Raw genomic sequence first — 20,049 nt, forward strand, 5'->3', positions numbered from 1 at the left:
CCCTCCATTACTCTATGTGTATACCCTTCCCATTGATTATTTTATGAAAAGTAGGGGGGGAATGATTTTAACCAAATATTATATTCCTTTATGTCAAAAACAGAAAAAAAGAAATATTAATAAGTGGATCATTTTTGAATATAATAAATAGTATTTATCTAATTCTAAAGGCTTTTCCATTAAGATTAGGAGCAAAGCAAGGTTATCCATGGTCACTAGTATATTTTTAATTAATGCAATTGCTCTGGAAAATAGTATGGAAGTATACAGCAGAAGTGATTAAATAGTTAAAACCTTTTGATTCAGAAATTTCACTACTGAACATATATCTTAAGGAAGTTAAAGATGGAAAGGTTCTATTTTTCCCCCCCCCAAAGAGCACATAGCAGCAAATTCGACAGTAACAAAGTATTATTTAAAAAAAAAAAAAAAAAAGGAAAAAAGATTTCTCCTCTCCTGGGGAACAGCTGAACAAATTATGTGATATGAGTGTAACAGAATATTATTGGGCCATGACTAATATGAAGAATTCATAGAAACAGGAAAATTTTTAGGAAGCTCTCTAGAGCAAAGAAAACTGAACCAAAAGGATCATATAAATAGTGACTATACTAAGTTAAATAAATACAGTAAAAGGAAGCCAAACACCAAGTAGTTATAATGATATATTTTAGTCTTGGAGAACAGATATTGAAGCATACTTTGGCAAAGAATTGGGGACAGATTGTGGAGACAGAGATAGAGACAGAGTGCTTTGACTAGGCGCGACATGGCTATTTCCTCAGTTGGTTTCATTTAGAGCTTTTCTTTGTTACAAGAGAGAATTCACTGTTTGAGTGAGAAGTAGCATTTAACTAGAAATAATAATTATCATGTAAAAAACATCAACACAACAGAAAAAAAGAAAAGAGGGAAACTGAGTTTCAGGGAGATGAATTAAGTATCTAACTTGAGTAGTAACTAGAAGACTAAGAATTAAAATACTGGTCTTTTGATATTAACTAATGCTCCTTGGAAATTTTGAATTTATATAAACAAAATAATTCTATCATTGATACTGGAGAAAATGCATCCCCCTGTCCCCTATTACTTTACTAACCATTTTTTTTTTACTTTCTAAATCAAGACAATCAACCCAGTACATTATTCCCTTCTATGTGTTATCTTCCCTTATTAGAATGTAAAGTGCTTTAGAGCTGGGAATCATTTGCTTTGGAATGTGTGTCCCAAGAGCTTAGCACAGTGCTTTGCACACAGTACACCCTAAATAAATGCTTTTTTCATTCATTCATTTATTTATCATACTAGTTGTCAGTTTGATGTTTTAATGGTTCATCCAAAAAGAGATACAGAGAACAGTACAATTTATGGGGATAAATTAAAATGGAAAATCCAGAGCTTGAGATGGAGAGCTGAAAGTCATGGATGAAGTGCTGAAAGACATTGCCAGGAAAGAGACAAGATGTTAATAGAGAAACTCTAGGGTGAAAAGAGCAGAAGGAAGGAAATGAACTTTGCATCCACATTTAGTAGAAAGAAGGTAGGACTAGTCAAGTGAGAGAAAAAAAAAAAAAGCAAATTAAGCAATAGAATGATGGTGATGAAACAATCACCAAAACTGTAGGATTGCAAAATACTTTATATAATTATGTCATCTCATCTTCACAATCATTCTGAGATAAATTCTATTATTATCCACATTTTACATATGAGAAAACAAGACTGTCAGGGATTAAATGGCTTGCCTAGGGTTACACAGCTAGCAAATATCAGAGGAAGGATTTTAAGCAAAAGACTCTGGTATCACGAAAGGGGAAGATAACCAACATAGTAAAGACTCACAATAACATGAGGAATAATTGAAAGAATTGAGGATTTCTAGCCTAAAGAAGAAAAGATTTGTACGACAAAAGGGTATGAGTGCTATTTCTCAAGTATGTGAATGTCTGTCATAAAGAAAATGGTTCACACTTGACCCCAGATGGCAGAATAAGAATTCTTAGAGAAGTAGACAAAAATTTGAAGTAAATCCAAAATTTTTAACAATTACAGTTCCTTTAAAATGTAATGGGACATGAGCTTAGGTTCTCCCTCATCAAATATCTTCAAGCAGAAAGGAGGTGATCATTTGTCAGTTAAGGTATAGAGGGGGAATTTCCATTCATCTTGATTGGTCTACAAATATTTTGAGTATCCCTTCTAAGCTACTTCAACTTTTATTAGTATGAAATGCTATGGCAAAAATTAGAGGAAATTTAATACAAAGTAAATTTGTTTCTTCTCTATCCAAATGGCCATAAATCCCAAATCAGTGACATCAAAATAATTTGCTATTTAATTGTAATAATTAAATGTCTTTGTGCTGGTAAAGAGCCTCATATAGAGCACCTGAAAGTAGCTTGAATATTTGGTTAAAAGATATTCACTATTGGATCAATTAGTTTTGTGCTCTAATGACTAACCCTTGAATTGTGAATATCTCTTTAATTATTTGCACTAGATCTTGTTATTACATTACTAGTTAAATAAAAGATATCTGGCATTTCATTAACAAAGGAACATAAGTTTTTTGAGGGTAAATCCCACTTTTGTGTTGCTGTTGTTTTTGTAACCCCGTGATCTGCATAATTTCTTCTACATAGTAGGCCCTTAATAAATGAATTGTATTGAATTGATTCCATGGTTTGCTATTGTTTACATATCCAGTGCAACTTGACATTTGGCTGTACCACAAAGATGGCCCAGGTATCTTAATTCCCAATGGCTTGCTATCCGTGCCATTGTTTACCTCTAATAGTAATAATGCTCACTACAAGTTTTCTGATGAATACCAGAAGCCCCCAAATCAGGAGTTCCTTAGAAGGATCATAAAGAAATGTAATCCTACAAAGGAAGAAGATCCTTCACCACCTGGGAAAACCTGGTTACTTTATAGTTTCCCAAGTTAATATATTCACAAAGACTACATATATATATACTCTCTGTGTGTCTGTCTGTCTGTCTGTCTCTCCCTTTCTCTCAAATTACTTCAAATTGTATTACCTTTAAAAATATACTTTCTTAAGCATTTTTAGATGACTTTGCTTCATGGATTCACCCACGCACAGAGGTTTCGTGAGTGATTTTCACTCAAGATACAGAGACTACTTTTTAATATAAAGCAAAAAATTAGAATAAATCTATGTTCAAGTCCACTATGTGACTTTCTAGGTAAGTAGTTAACCTCTGTCCAATTTCCTGATCTCTCAACATATATTTTTTTAAAAATGTAAAAATGGGGATTAATAGGATCTACCTCTCAGGATTTTTGTGAGGATAAAATGAGATGATATTTATAAAATTCTTTGAAAAGTCTGATGTGTTATATATGTTAGTTATTGTTATTGTTATTACTCTTTAAAATATCCAGTTGAACAGTTATTAAAGTCTTATATAAACTGAATATTGGACTAGACATGGAAATCAATGGATAGGTGAAACACTAAGGACACTAGTGTTTCAGGACACTAGTAAAAATCATAGTTATTATATGTGATAGCTCTATGCCTTTTCTTCTAGGACCATAGTGTTCTCATTTATAAACTAAGTAATTTGGACAGAATGATGTGATTTAGTGGGGAAACTGCTGAATTTATATTCAGAGGACAAGTGTTCCAGTCATAGTTTTTCCTCTTCCTCCCTATGTGTCCTTACTCAAGTGTATTAACCTCTCTGAGCTTCAATTTTCTCATTTATGCAATCTAAAATCCCCTCTAGTTCTTACCCTATTATCTTGTGATACAAGATTGACATTAGACTTCCCTTTCTTCAGATAACTTTATAAATTCCAGAATATATGAGTTTTAAACAACTTGTCAAGTGTGTTTGTTTAGTCATTTTCAATCAGGTTTTACTCCTCCTGATTCTATAAGGGGGTTTTTATTTGTTAGTGGCAAAGATAGTGATGTGATTTGTCATTTTACAGATGAGGAAACTGAGTCAAAATAGAATTAAGTTGTTGCCCAGACCCATACAGCTGAGAAGTGTCTGAGGCCACACTTGAACTCAGGAAGTCTTCCAGATTCCAAAACCAGCACTATAACTACTGAGCCATCTAGCTATCCCTACGAGATATACTGGGAAAAGCTGGTAAATTCTGCCCTAGAAACAATCATCCCCAATGCTTTCTCTCATCCACTTCCTTAAAAACAAGCCTGAAAGAGTTAAAACCCATCCTAGATGTAATAATTCAATTTCAGAGATGTAAGTCACACACCCCAAAAGTCTGTGATCATATCAATCCATTTAGTTGTGTTTTTTTTAAAACATTAGAATAATTTATAATGATATAATGCCACATGAATGGAATAAGCTTTGTAAGCTTTTAGTCTCTTAAACCTGATTTTCCTTTTGTTGCCTGCCTAACCTTGCAGCTGTATGGGTGTGTTTGTAATGAATTTGCCCTCTGGGGGTGTATTACTTTAAGGATAGCCTTTGTCTCCTATTAGTGTATTAAGCTCTTCCCTCCAGCCCTGGGTGTGGGCCAGAAATAGATGGGACACACAAACAGCCTAAAGCAGAGAGCTCTAGTCTGCTTTCAATTGAGGGAAAAAAAAAAACATGTTATTATTTCTTGCATGTTCCCATTCTTAGATAAATTGGGATTTGGTCACCATTGATTAGTAATTATAATCAGTTTCAAGCACTTCAATTCAGATCATAGAAAAGGATCACAAAGGCCAGTGAGTCCAACCTTTTCATTTTTCAAATGGAGAAACTGAGGCCCAGTGCTGGGAAGTGATTTCTCTAAAGTAACACAAAGGATGGGTATTAAAAATGGGAGCTGAACCTATGAGACTTTTCTTTTAAGTCCCAGCTAAAGTGATTTCCATCTCCTTTTTTGCTACCTGTCCGAGTGACTGCCAGAGTATAGTACTGGGAAACTAAAAGTATGGAGTTTAGGGCTTTCTTCACTACCCCTAATTTCCAGTTGAACTTCCCCTTTAATTTCCTCCAGGTTTGCCTGTGAAGGGAAGCAAGGGTCCTGTCTGTTGTTTTTCTCTTTTGATATATATAAAAGGTTGCTTATTAGGTGACAGTTGTAATGCTCTTCATCTTCCATTAGAGGAAAAATACCAAAATTAATTACGAGGTTTCTCTGCAGGGGGATAGTTTATGAGACTAAAATCAATAATATGATAATTTGTTTTTTTAAAGTGTGAATATGCATTTATTCCTGAATAAGAAAATAAGTCAAATACATCTGCTTGATCTCATTGATTTCCTTCCTCCCTGCCTCCCCCCCCCCCCTCATTTTTGTCTAATTTATTTATATTTCTCCTTTAAGAGGGCATCTATTAAGAAGTCAGGTCTTAGATTATACCATCAATAAACCCTGGGCTAATATAACCTCTTCAAAATAAAAAAGAAATCATGAAAATGAACATGAGCCTGTGTAAAGGAAACCCATCTTTCTTCTGTTTAAGGAAACTTAGCCTTCTTTTCCATTCGGTTCCATGCCTCCAAAGAGGAACAGACTGATGAAGATCATGTTGCAAAACTTGGCATCTATAGAGTTTATTTTTTCAGAATCTTTAATAAAAGGCCACCAAATGTTAAAATAATTATCTTTTTTCTGTATATGTACGGATCTTTTTTTTTCCATTACTAAAATTTCTCAGTGTTTAAAAAATGAGAGTTGAAGAGGAGGCTTTGGTTTCTTCTAAGAGAAAGTGATTTATACTATCATCCAGCAGTCACTACGCAAAGAAAAATTATTATTTCTTTCTCAATATTTGTTTGGAAGTCTGATCCTGATATTCACGGCCTTTTGCAATCTGCTTCCATTCTACCTCTCCAGCCCTATTTCGTATAGTTATCATTCCTCTTTGTTCTAGCCAAATTGGAATTCTTAGCCTTTGGTCTTTGTCGTTCTATTTCTTGCTATCATGTCTTTTATTCTCCCAAACCCATGGCCCAATGTCGTTCTCTTTCCTGCTATCATGCCTTTTATTCTCCCAAACCCATGGCCCAACAATTTCTATCTGTTTAAATCCCTCCATTCCAGAGCTTTCACTTATCATTTCTATAATCTTAGGCAAATTGCTTGACATTTTTGGACCTCATTTTCCTCATATGTAAAACCAGAAGGTTGGATTAGATGTCCTACATCTATGACCTAATTCCTTCAAAACTAAGTTTAAGCACTTTTATAAAAGTGTTACATTTATAAAGCTTTTTCTGAATCTCCAAAGATGAGTCATGTCTCCCTCCTCAAATTGTCATTGTGCCTTCATTCTTCCTCTTTTTGTTGTTCATTCATTCATACCTTCTTTAAGTACTTATAAAATGTCCACAATATACTAGCACTATGCTGGAAAACAACGATGTTCCTTACCATCAAGAAACTTCCAGGCTACTTGAAAAGAAGGCAACCTCAGAGAAAATCAATTGATCACAAGACCAAATGAGAAAGTCATGGCCATCAAGTAACATATATTTTGCTGGATAATGACATGTGTAAATCTTTCCCTGCCAATCTCCTTTAGAGCAAGATGTATTATACATGTATTTATTTCCCCATGGAGTGTCTTGGGCACAGGAGACAATAGATGTTTGGTTGAATGAATGAATGAATATATTCTAGAATTGGGTCATTTTTTTTCCTTTTTTCCCACAACATTATTGTTTTTTATAACAGAATTGTATATTATAATTCTTTTAATAACTAAAAATAAATCAAGAAGATCAAATAATGTTGTATGGAGGGGATGTACATTTCTTAAGCCTTGTTTTGTGAAATTAATCAGTTTAGCATAATAGCAGATTACTAAGAGCTTTAATCTCATTTGATTTTTAATAATAACTTTGTTGTTAATTCTACATATGAGAAATACTATCCCCATTTTACAGATGGTCAAACTGAGTTTCAAATAGCTTAAGTGTTTCCTCTATGGCCATAGAGGTAGTAAATATCAAAAGCAGGATTTGAACCTTAATGTCTTCCAGACATCTTATCATTATGCCTTCATTGTCTCTCATCATGCTGAGTAAGGAAATCATAAACTTAGGTTTTTGGTTGCTTGGTTGATTTGTTTATATTTTGGGGTTTTTTAATTTTGTTTTTCCTTCAACTCTCTTCCCATTGTTACTAAAGCTATTTTGGCAACCTCTGGACTCTCTATATCACAATCAAAAAAAAAAAAAAAGAAAAAAAAAAAGGCACGCCTTGGAATTCAGAGTTTGTGAGAAGGTTGGAGAGTTTGATTTTGAACATCCGTTTTCTTTCCAAGAAGCCTGGAAGTTTCTTTGTGGTAGGGACCATGGCATATGTCTCTTGGGTATCCTTAAATTATCTGGCACAATGGACATCCAGAGTAGTTACTCTACAGGTATTTAATATGAGAGAACTAGAATGTAGTCACAATTGTATGATTCTATATTTTGAAATACTTTATACATAGTAATTGTTTAATAAACATTTGTCTAACTAAAAAGACTTTTGAATAACATATTCAAAGACCAATAGTTTTGCCCTAATATATCTGGCACCATCTGGCATATTATAAGCACTTCATAAATCCTCTTCATTCATGCTATTGTCCAGTAATGTGTGTGTGTGTGTGTGTGTGTGTGTGTGTGTGTGTGCATGTGTAACAATGACTATCCTAAGCCACAAATAGTCTTTGGATGATGGTGTATGGTTATAAGTTGTAGAATAAGTCACAATCTCACAATTAATGTTCAGGTTCATTGAAAGGAGAATGGAGAACTGCAGGATGAGTATGAGCAGACACATGGTAACACAATGAGATTGGCAACACATTATCAGAGAAAAATATTCAAAAAGGAAGGTGTAAACAATTTCCTCTAAGCTTTTGAAGACTGAAAGATGGACAAAAGGGAGACCAGAAGGCTAGTCTACATGCTCCTGGACACTGGGCAGATCCTTTATGCAGTATATCTGTAAGGTCATGGACAAGAGTTGCTATGTTGCTGTGTGATCAGACATGGATAGGTGATGAGCTATGGTGCTGAAGGAAGTACCCAAACCGATATGGTGTTCAGTCAATTTTCTGGTCTTTTTGCTCCTGGATGAATGGAAATTCACTGTATCAATATTGCTTATAGCACAAAGATAATATGAGAGCCAATCAAAGATCATTGTCTTTCTTGATAAAATATTTGATCATTTAGCTACTTCTGTTTACCAACAGTGTTAGAAAAACTTTTTTTCTTTTTATCTGCATTTCATAATAAAACCTTAATGAGGGAATCTTTTCCCCAAAATGTGATGCTCTTAATGAACAGATATTTTGGTTTGATTTTGTTATTTGAATTTTTCCACTTTGAATGTTATTTATAATGGTAGGTTTAAAAAAAAAAAAATTTCCTACCAAGAAGGAATGTGGTAAAGTCCTCAATTTCTGAAAAGTACAGTAGTGTACAAGCCCCATGTTCTTAATGTTCTTTTGGCATTATTTATGAAAAACAGCCTTTAATTACCAAGCTTAACACATTATCCTTGGTGGGGACTCAAGTCTCTTTTCCAACTTTCAACTGAGCAAGAGCTCTCAGCTGGCAAGGTATTGAAGCCCACTAGGAATTCTGTGCATAGAATTATCACTGTGAGCTATTTGGCAGGTTCTCCATCTCTATGATAAAGGACGCTGTATTTTATCTTCACACCAATAACTCTCACCCTGGGAGAAATTATTTTCTCAATTATCTTTCAAACCTTTTGCAATAAGGTTTTCCGAGTAAGAACTGGAAATATCGACATCACATTCCATGTCCCCTTCCTTGATCCAAATTCTTTTAATTGGTAACGTCGCCCAATTCTATTTAAAGCCCAGTGATTTCCTGTATTTTTGGAAGAGTAGTGGGAAATTGTTACCTCATCTTACCCTATCATGGACCATAACCCCATATTATTCTGGGAGACAGCCAAAGCTGTTCCCAGGAGTGTTGTTATTTCTCTTTTAGCCTGTAAGATATTTTAGATTTGCAAGCTAAATTTCATAATGGTGAAAGGAATTTCCAATACACATTTTCCAGGCAAACCCAAGCTAAATTGGAAGCCATTGGAGCATCTTATAATATCATTTCACATCAGAGTATTGCCTCGTATCTGTTATTTTCAAAGCATAGATTTTATTTGCTTGCTGGGGAGCCAAAGGAAGTGGTGGCTCAGCATATTTGATTCCAAAGAGCACCCAGCATTATTCTCTTCACTGTCCATTCCAAAGGACAATGAGTTAACACAATAAGGATATGATATGGTTCAGATTTTCAAGCTATTTAAGAAATACTTAAACTCTGTTCAGCTTGATGATTTTTTAATTTCACTTTCTTGGTAGCAAGGCACTCCTTTTCTGTGATAAATTTAAAAACAAAGTAAAGACTTCATAGTAACCATCTGAACTAATATTTATCACTATGAAAATTCAGCCATCTTGGGAAACATCAACTCTCAAGGATCTGGGTAGGTTTATTACACTTAAATATACCCAACATTCCCAGAGACTACAGTCAGGCTTTACTGAAGAAAAATGTTTCTAATTTGAAGTCTCTACATTAGTTATTTATGTCCCCACCTCCAAATATAGCAGCTTCATCTAGCTGCTATATATTATAGTCAAGACTATATGTAGGAACTTTGAACTGGTAAGACCCAAGGATCATTTGTGATAATAACTAGATGTGCCCATTGATTGGGAAAGGGCTGAACAACTTGGGGTATATGAATGTGGATGCATTGCAGAATGAGGAAATCTGAAACAAAAGAAATAGATATTGTGCCAGTGGAGGTGGGATGGGATGGGATTTAAAATTTTATGAATTGGCTGTAGCTCTTGATCACTGCCTTCCCAATCTAGACATATTCCCATCCATAAGCAGAATAGCATTACAATCAATGCTTACTTACTTTCAATGAGAACAGAGAGTATGATGTCTTTCTGAACTCTGGGCATTGGAGAATGATTATGCCATCGTTGTGAACTCCCTGTTTCTGGGAAAGGCATATAACCGTGAGCTATGTGTATATGTAAGTATGTATATTCATGTATAAATATATGCATATATAAACATAAATATATATATATATCTTTTCAAAGATGTTTCCATAATTATGAGAATACAAAGGCATTATTGATTGTCCCACTCCATGGCATTGAGGATCCTTTTTTCTATTAGCTATTGGGCCACAACTATCAATATCTTCCCGTGGCAAGTCAACACACTCACTAGGGCTTTTGTTGAATTTATGTCTGACAGGAAACAATATGATTCACTAATGGCTGAGGAGACTGTCCAGTAAGGTAGAAAAGCACTAGAGTCTCCTTATCCCTTCCCAGGCCATATAACCCTTACTATATATATATATATATATATATATATATATATATATATATATATCTGCTAGGTCTTTAGTTTTGTTGATATATATAGATTATATATATAACTCTGCTAGGTCTTTAGTTTTGTTGTTCATTCTTTAAATCTTTATAAGTATAAGAGATAAAATCTAAGATCTGGACTTGGAATATGAACCATGAGAATGTAAGAGTCCACCGGTTTGAGCTAGATAAGAGTGTCTGGAACTCTAATCCAAGAGAAGCTTGCAGTTAAAAACGAACTTGACAACTTAAAACTTAATAAAACTTTAAAACTTAAAATAACTTGAGGGGGTACAGTGTGTATAATTTTAAGCCTCATCTCTCTTTTTACCACTTCTGCCTCTTGGTGGGGATTAGGTTTATAAGGTTATTTTAATAAACAGAAGCTGCCTCATTGCATTAAACCCCCACTACATATATATACACACACACAAACACATAGATGATAGATAGATAGATAGATAGATAGATAGATAGATGATAGATAGATAGTTGAGGGTTTTTTATTATTATTTTTGTTTCTCCTATGGTTATTAGTAAAGAATTTATATTCAGTAACTTGTACTCATATGGCTGATTTTATTTTACCATGTTCAAGGTGCATTGACACATTGGACAAAGGGGAAAGGGAATTTTCCCATTGGATGTAGACTTGAATTAAGATTCTGATTAGATGGTTCAACATTGACCCCCTACTCCTACACTAATGCCACAAGTGTAGCCTTTGACAATAAACAATTGTGTAAGACAGCTATCACCACTGATTACACTGAAAGACCAATAATTCATACCTTTTAAAGTTCTACTTTATTAATAATCAGGAGAGGCCCCTAAATGCCTACTATGTTCCAAAAACCATGCTAAGTGCTTTACAAATATCTCATTTGTTGCTCACATTAACCATGGGAGTTAAGTATTATTATTATCTTCATTTGTAAATGAGAAAAATGAGGCAGGGAGAGGTAAAATGATTTGCCCAGAATCATAAAGGTCTGAGGTCGTATTTGAACTCAGGTCTTCCTGACTCCAGACCTAAGATTTTTCTAATGTGTCACTTAACTACCCCCTAAGAATTAAAAAAACAAACAAACAACAAACAATCTTTAAGATGCTTCCTTTTCACTATTAAATTGTCAAACTCAATTAACAGCCACAAAATTCAATGATGATCTTGTGAAGAAATATTTATAGTCATTCATTGTTGGTTGAATTGTAAACTTATAGACATCTTTTGGAAAATAACTTGACAATCTGCTATAATTGCAACAAAAACAATCATTTGTTTTTACTCAATAATTTTATTCTTTTGAATACCCTCTAAATATGTTGTCAAAAATGAAGAAAGAATTTTGCATTTAAGGATTTTCATAGCAGCATTGTTTATAATCACAAAACAAAAACAAAACAAAAAATCTTGGACATAACATAAATGATCTACAGTAGGAAAATGATTCCATAAATCATACTTCATTTAAATCACAGAATCTCAAAATACAGTTAAGACTCACAGATATGCCAAATACAAAGAAATATGGAAAGACTTTTATGAAATAGTACAAAAGAAAAAAAAAAAGCATGAGTCAAAGCAGGAAACTCACTATGATTACACAGGAGTTAAAGTGAATGAATGAACCAAATAAATAAATAAATGAAAGTCTGAACATAACTTAAAGGCAGTTACAGAAAAGCTGCTAGAATGAGGTATTGAAATGAATTAATTTAATGTAAATAGTTACTAGGCTCACTTAATTGATTGTATTGCTGCCCAATGTTAAGGTTTTCATAAAATATTTAATAAAAATAAAAAAAGAAGAAAGATGTATACTACTAAGCTATCTGAAGATCTAAATGAAACATTTTGGCTCGATCTTAGAGAAGCACATGCTAGAGGCTTATCAAACAATCAATTTTTCTTTTGCAAAATGACTAATATTTTTGCAAGTCTTTGAAGAGGAAGCATTGTCAGGTTTTTGTTCCAAGGGCAAAGTTTTACCACTACCTCAAGGAAATATAAAACGAGGAATTGCCAAATTCAACTCTAGTATTGGTCATTGATCATTTGCTTTCCTCAGATAAAACTATTTAATTATTTTTGTTTCTTCTTCCCTCTCCTCCTTCCTTCCTTCTTTCCTTCTTCCGTTCCTTCCTTCCTTTCTTTCTTCTTTCCTTCTTTCCTCCCTCTCTTCCTTCCTTCCTTTCTCCCCCTCTTTCCCTCCCTCCGTTCCTCTCTTTCTTTCTTTCTTTTCTGTTTCTTCCCTCCTTCCTTTTTTTTCTTGTTTTTTCTTTTCTTTCTTGTTTTTTTTCTTTTTTTTTCCCATTTGTTTCTTTACATTATTTTTGGTTCTTTATTATCTTTCTGCTAATCTTTATTTCTCCTTTCCTTCTTTACTTTCTCTTTCCTTCTTCTCTTCCTCATTTTCTTCCTTCCATCCTTTTTCCCTTCCCTCCCTTATGTTCCTTACATTTTTCTTCCATAATTTTATTTTTCAAAATTTATTCTTTATTTTCATGAAAAACAACTGAAGACCACAGAGATTAGCTGACTTGTTCTAAAATACTCCGGCAGTAGGTAACTCAAGATCTCATGATTCCAAGTTCAGACTTATTTCCTCTGCCCCAATTTCTGAAAACTGGTGATCAGATCTTCCAAAGAAGGCTTTTTAGTGCCTTGCTGTCCTTCAGTCACCTGATGAGTTTTGGTGTTTTGTTTTGTTTTGTTCTTTTAAGTTGTACTATATACCAAACACCATGCTAATTCTGGGACTTGAGGGGCAATAGTAGATAAATAACTACCCTAAAAAGGCTTATGTTCTTTGTAAAAGAAAAAGAAAACATATACACAGATAAGCAAATAAAATTATTATTTCTTTTTTTAATTAAAGCTTTTTATTTTCAAAATATATACATGGATAATTTTCAACATTTACACTTACAAAATTTTATATTCTAAATTTTTTCCTGCCCTCCCCCCATCCCCTCCCGTAGATGGCAAATATAAGTCAAACGTAAAATTCTTCTATGCGTATTTCTACAATTATCATGCTGCACAAGAAAAATCAGATCAAAAAGGGAAAAAAAATGGAAAAAAATGCAAGCAAACAATAACAAAAAGAGTTGTGATCCACACTCAATGTCCACTGATCTCTCTCTGGGTGCAGATGGCTCTCTCCATCACAAGACCATTGGAACTAACCTGAATCATCTAATTGTTGAAAAGAGCCACTTCCATCGGAATTGATTATCATATAATCTTGATGTTGCCGTGTATAATGATTTCCTGGTTATGCTCAAAAAATAATAACTTTTAGAGGTATTTTCATATTCATTGGGGGTGTGAAGTAGACTAATAGTAGTTGGTTGGATCAAAATTGGTCTGGGTGGCTTGTGAACTTCCCTTGTGGGAAAATAAAGATTTTATGAGTCAGAAGTAAGGAAGCATGGAGGGCCCAGGCCTTAGAACATGCTCCAGTTTGCCCTTTCTGGTAGAAACAAGTTGGGGGTTGAGGAGAGCAGTCTAAAATACAAAATTAGGGAGAATGGAGATGAAAAGCATAAAAGAAATGGCAAATAGACCAGTTTGGGTGGAACGTAGTGTGTAAAGGGGAGTAACTTAGGAAAACCAGGGAAAGGTATCCTGGCCCCAGATCCTGCTGGATTTTCCACACCAAACTAAGTAGTTTGCATTTTCTATTAGAGGCAATAAGGTACTTCTTCAACAAGGAAGTGACATGGTCAGACCTGTACTTCAAGGGTATAAATTTAGCTGCATTTCCAGGATGTTTGGTTTGGCTAGGACTCTGAAAAGGGCAAAGAAAACACCAGAATGGGGAGAGGGTGGTGATGGGGCGGATGGGAAATCCACTGAAGAAGGCTGTACCAGACCTGCCCCAATTTGGTTTCTCCTGGGGCACACACACCACCCTCTCTCAGGAAAATGCTTGGAGGCCTTTGAAATGACTCTGAAAACCCTCCAGCCTTCTAAGGAAACCAGGCAGCAAAGTCAATACCCTGACCACAACTAGGCAGGTAGCCACACGAGGGGCCCCCACCCACCTCCAAGCATGTTCCCCTTTTCAAAAGAAGCAATAAAGTCTGCCGGGGAGACCTCCTTGCTCCAGGCACAGTCCTGGCCCCAACCGCTTCTGTTGTGCTAGTTTTTCTGACTGATTACTGTTCTCAAAAATCAACCTCCCCTTCTATTTCAACTTTCCCCTATTTTGGCTGCCAGACATTTTCCCTTCCTCGTGGCTTTTTTGAGATTCAGCTGAACTAGGTCTCTGCCCTCGCCTTTGGGGGCCCTCCCTTTCCTTGATTGCCCCATCCTTTCTTCCCCACTGCACCCTCCAAAAAATCTCTTATTCTCTCTCCTTCCTTGGTACGACCGGCTCCAGAGCTCGGGCCCCAATCCCCCTGCTGCTTGCCTCCTTCTCCTCATCTCCTTCCTACGTGCCGCTCAGGCCATCTGCCACAATTTGATCAGGTGGCCTGGGAGTGAGGGGGAGAAACTGTCACTTAAACCTCCCTCCTCTCTCAGCCGGCCTCAAATGGAAAGTGTGATAAATGGAATCGTACAAGGCTCAATTTGGTCTGGAAATTTCAAACTTATGATGTTCAAATAGGTTCATAAATTCCTCCATAACACATTTTTGCTCTCCCTAATACTCAATTGAAGGTTTCAACTGAGCAGGCTTCTCTACCTGTTTGTACAGTCTGAGATATTCAGACCTCTGCGCGCCGCTGGCTGACACCCCGGCTTTGGCATGTGTTAAATCGAAGGGCTAGCTCGCTAAGGTAGCCCTTGAATGCATATGTACTGATTCTCTTCCAGAGGAGAACTTTGGAAAGAGAGACCCACAACTGTTCCTCAAAGGTCCCTTACTCAGAAGCTATCTCCAGATTACTGGGTTTTTTTTTTTTGTTTTTTGTTTTTTAAAGAAAAATGCCTGATTGGCTTTCTTGTTGTTGTGAAGTGTGTTTTTCAACAAGAAATCCAATTTTATTGTTGATAAGAACATTGGAAGAGGTGAAATGGCTTTAGTTGCAATGTTGTCAAACTCAGATAGAAAAAGGCAATACTAACCTGTACATACCAATCTTTGTAGGTCCTGAATTGATGTGGTTTAAAATGTAAAGCCATCAATGCTTTGTTATATTTTTATTCATTTTGTTCAATTTTTCCAATTACATTTTCATCTGGTTCAGGTCTCATTTGGGACTGTTGTCCCAGGACTATATTTGAGATCCCTGCTCTTGATAAATCTCTGAGACTGTAACATTTCAGAGAAAGGAAGGAAGGAAGGAAGGAAGGAAGGAAGGAAGGAAGGAAGGAAGGAAGGGGGAGGAAGGAAGGGAAGGAGGGAGGGAGGAAGGAAGGAAGGAAGGAAAGGAAGAAAACAGGAAGGAAAAAAGAGAAAGAAAGAAAGAAGGAAAAAAGAGAAAGAAAGAAGGAAAGAAAAAGAAAAAGAAAGAAGGAAAAAAGAAAAGAAAGAAGAAAGGAAAAAAGAGAGAGGAAGAAAGAAGAAAGCAAGGAAAAAAGAGAAAGGAAGAATAAAGAAAGAAAGAAGGAAGGACAAAAAGAAAGAAGGAAGTAAAAAAGGAAGAAAGGAAGGAAGGAAGGAAACAGTAAAAAAAAGAGATGGATAAATCTATATATCTAAATAAGGATGGATTGATAGATGAATGGATGTACATATATGCCTATATGTATTGCTTTTCTGTCTCATATGTAGTGATTTTATCTATGTGAATAGCCCCCAAAAAGAAAACCCTTTACAAGCATCTACTGGGTCACCGAGAGTCTCAGTTATCTCAGTCACTGAAAGAGTAAGTAACATGCCCAGTGTCTCAGAACAAGTCTTGAACTCATCTTCCTGATTCCAAAGCCAACTTTCTATCTATACTATCATATCTAATCTCAAATCTGAGTAAGAAAAAAGAGAAAATGATTTTAAAAAGAAGAAATAATCACAGAATTTCACTATTTGTGGCAGTTATACTTTATACTGCTATAGAGTTACAGCTGGAAGAAACCTTTGAGGGTATCATATTTGACCCTTCCCTCTCCCTTCCTTTATGCAGAAGAGGTTAAGTTATTTGCCCCAACTACATATCATAAGCTTGGGAGTCAGAGCTTGACCTCAGACCTTACTGACTTGAATTCCAATACTTTAAATAAAAAGGCGCTCTACCTACAATTGGGGAAAAACAACAACAACATGGGAAATCATGAAAGATCTTTGGATTTACAATCAGCAATACAGGGTTTGAATCTGACTCTGCTACTACCTGTGTGACCTTACGAGTCATTTCCTTATCCCCCTTTTTTAGATAAGAAAAGCAAGAACTAGAGATGGTAAGTGATTTAGTTGAAGTCACATGGGTAACAAGTTACAGAGCTGGGGTCAAAATCATGCCCTATATTTCCAAATGACCATTCTTCCCACTCTGTCCTGCTGTCTCTGAAAATAGGCAATGTGAAATGGATCCAATCCATCAAGCCAATCATTCCTTCAACCAGCCTTTATTAAACACTTACTATGTGTTCAGCATTGGGCTAGGTAGATCCTAAGGATGTAAATACAAAAATAAATGAAAGAATCCCTACCTTCAATGACATTTTCTTCCAGGAGAAACACATACACACATATTATTATAGGATAAATAAATACATATGTACAAACATATATGTCTATATACACATCTACATAAACATCATATATAAATATTTAAGAGGAAATATATATGCATGTATACCATATGCATATACATATATCTTACACTCACATATATAGAATACATTTAAATACACACATATTTCAGGATATATGTATAGAGGGCTGAAACTCTGAAAAGGTATACTTGAATCAGACAGCAAAACACTTAAGGCTAATTACCTATTTAATGTAAGATAATGGTTCCATATACATATATTTAAATGTGATGTGATGGCTCTCCTCACCTGTGGTGCTTGTTGAATGTGTGGTGGTGAGGTAATCGAAGGTAAGGATTAGAGGGCTGAGAGAGAGAGGTTAGCGTCCCTTGACTGTAGGACAAGGAGGAGAAAGGCTGGAAACTCTGGACTCCAAAATCCAGGATACATCTTTGGCTGCCATGCAGCTTGACTGCCTCCTTCACTTCTCCCCCTAAAAACCAAGGACTTTGATCCTGACTCTGACTGATCCTGAGGCCCTCCAGGGAGCTAGTACAGACATTATATATATGCCTATACATATACGTATATATAGAAAATATATATTACATATATAATTATATGGATTACTATATCTCATTTGATGAAAAGTTGAAATAGATTGTTTGCAGAGACAAGGATGATCATAGTAAATAGGAAAGTGATTAGATATTTAAAGAAGCGATGGATATTAGGTGCTGCATGTATGTATCATGTTGAGAATTCTAGAATAGATCATGTGACTATAGTGCAACAGGGATGAAGATAATGGAGAAGTAGTCTAGTTTGAAGCTTATTGTTAGGTTAAATGTACTTACTGAGAATCACTGTCAGTTTGTAATTGTGGCTTCTTGTCCTGAGTAGATGAATAGGGTTAGAGGCTGGTAAAGAAAGCGAGTTTAACTGTGTTTTTACATAGTGAAGGGAAGTTGCTGGTTTTATTTGGGAGAGTGATGTTGTAGATTAGGGGAAAAGTGAGTATTATAATGGATAGTAAGAGTGAAGAATTTAATAAGTAGTTAATTACTTTATTTGCAGGTGTATTTATGTATGGATGAACAAATAGATGATAGAGAGATAATAAATAGATGAAAGGTGACATATAGGTAGATAAATAGATGGGTAGATTAAATAATATATAGATAAAAGATGATGGATAAATAATAGAGACAGAGATGATAAATAGACAGATGATAGATAGATATACAGTTGATAGGTAGATAGATGACAGGTAGATAAATAATAAATAGATGAAAGGTAATATATGATAGATGATAAATAGATAATAGAGAGTGAGAGACAAAGAGAGATAGATGATAAAAAGATGAGAGAGAGAGAGAGAGAGAGAGAGAGAGAGAGAACAAACATATTTTAATTCTTCTTACCCGATCTACTGCACTTAGCTGCCCTAAGCAAGTCAGAAAACCAGTCTTGGTGTCCTTATCTGTAAAGTGAGTTTGGACTATATGATTTCTAAAGTTCCAACTTTTTTGATTCTGAGTAACGTTATGTTGAAGGGATTTAAAGTATGGTATCTGTGAATTATCAAAGTTATTGTGGCTGAGTAGAGAGAATGCTGACTTTAAAATCATGTTTGTGGTCCATACTGACAATAATCATGTCACTCTCAATGCTAGGCAACTCTCTAAAACTATAAAATGAGGAAAAGTTTCATTGGTAAAGGGAGCTTCCTCACCTGGGAGTTTCTTATTACAGGTTTAGTCTGTATTCCTATCTCTAATTAAAAAAAAAAAAACAGAGTAAGAGTTCAGTTTGCTTCTGAGCTAAGAAGTATTAGAGTGGTAGCTTGGTAAAGTGGCAAGAAAGCCTTGAAAATAGGTGGATCTAAAAGTAGTTCAGTCTTTCTTCACTTGGTAAAGATGTGACTTTCAAAATATTGATGATTCTTTTTTTTTTTTAATTCAATGGAAACTGGAGTGATCTGAAGAGTGAAGAGTGAAGTTTGCTTTAAAACTGCTTTTTGCCCCTGTTACTGCAGGATCCCCTCAGCTGTCAGGTTCAGTTATACTCTGTCTCTCCAAGAGAAGTCAATGCTCTATCAATGGTTGCACCTGGCCAAAAGATACCACTAAGAAAGAAGAGAGTCAACGTAAAAGGTGCAAGATTCTTGTGAGTAGAGGTCAAGATAACATCTGTTTTGCCTTGAGTACGTATTCAGACATAACTTTCTGTTCTGTTCAGTCGTGCATCTAATAACTTCCTCCTTCAGGTGGTACTCCAGCAAATGGTTTCCCTGCACCACTGCAGTTAGAATTTCTCCAGCCCAGACAGAGAAATGAAAGTTGCAGCCAATTTTGCATGCCCCCACAGTGTAATTCCAATGTCACAGTTATCAGGCGAGAAGCCATCAATGAACAGGGTTAAAACGATCTGTGGTAAAGCCAGTATTTTGAGAAGCATACACCATTCTTGTATCCCTGACATATGCATTAGATTTTCAGATAAACTATGATTCAAACAACTCCTCCAATCAGGGGATTATAGTAAACACTAAAACCTTCCTGGTGGAGAGAATTATATATAGTTGAATATATTCAACTAGAACAGATGACAACTAGATGGGGATCTATCTATCTATCTATCTATGACTGTCTCTCTCTTTCAGCATTCTCATCACCACCATCATTATCGATTATGTATTATTGTCACCAATATAGATACATACAGCATCTATATAGACTTTGAAAATATGTGTGTATTTATTTTGTTGTTGTTCAGTAATGTCCAGTTTTTTGTGATCCCACTTGGGGTTTTCTTGGCAAAGATACTGGAGCAGTTTGTCATTTCCTTTTCCAACTCATTTTACAGATGAGGAAACTGAGGCAAACGGTGTTATGTGACTTCCCCACAATCACACAGCTAATGAGTGTCTGGAGCAAGTCTTATTGACTCCCCTGTACTCCATCCTCAGCCCCACTTTATATGTATGTGCAAAAACACAAACACAACACACTGACTATA

At 35.3% G+C, this 20,049-nt stretch overlaps 1 long non-coding RNA gene across 1 annotated transcript in view; it reads left to right on the plus strand.

The window, feature by feature from the left end:
- LOC105749579 overlaps nt 1-20,049 on the plus strand; it is a 115,263-nt gene that overhangs the window by 90,084 nt on the left and 5,130 nt on the right. The window contains exon 3 of the long non-coding RNA XR_004232194.1: nt 19,067-19,234. This is a non-coding gene — a long non-coding RNA (uncharacterized LOC105749579). The remainder of the gene's footprint in view (nt 1-19,066; nt 19,235-20,049) is intronic.

The sequence above is a fragment of the Sarcophilus harrisii genome, chromosome 1 (genome assembly GCF_902635505.1).
Source record: "Sarcophilus harrisii chromosome 1, mSarHar1.11, whole genome shotgun sequence".
NCBI classification, from domain to species: Eukaryota; Metazoa; Chordata; class Mammalia; order Dasyuromorphia; family Dasyuridae; genus Sarcophilus; species Sarcophilus harrisii.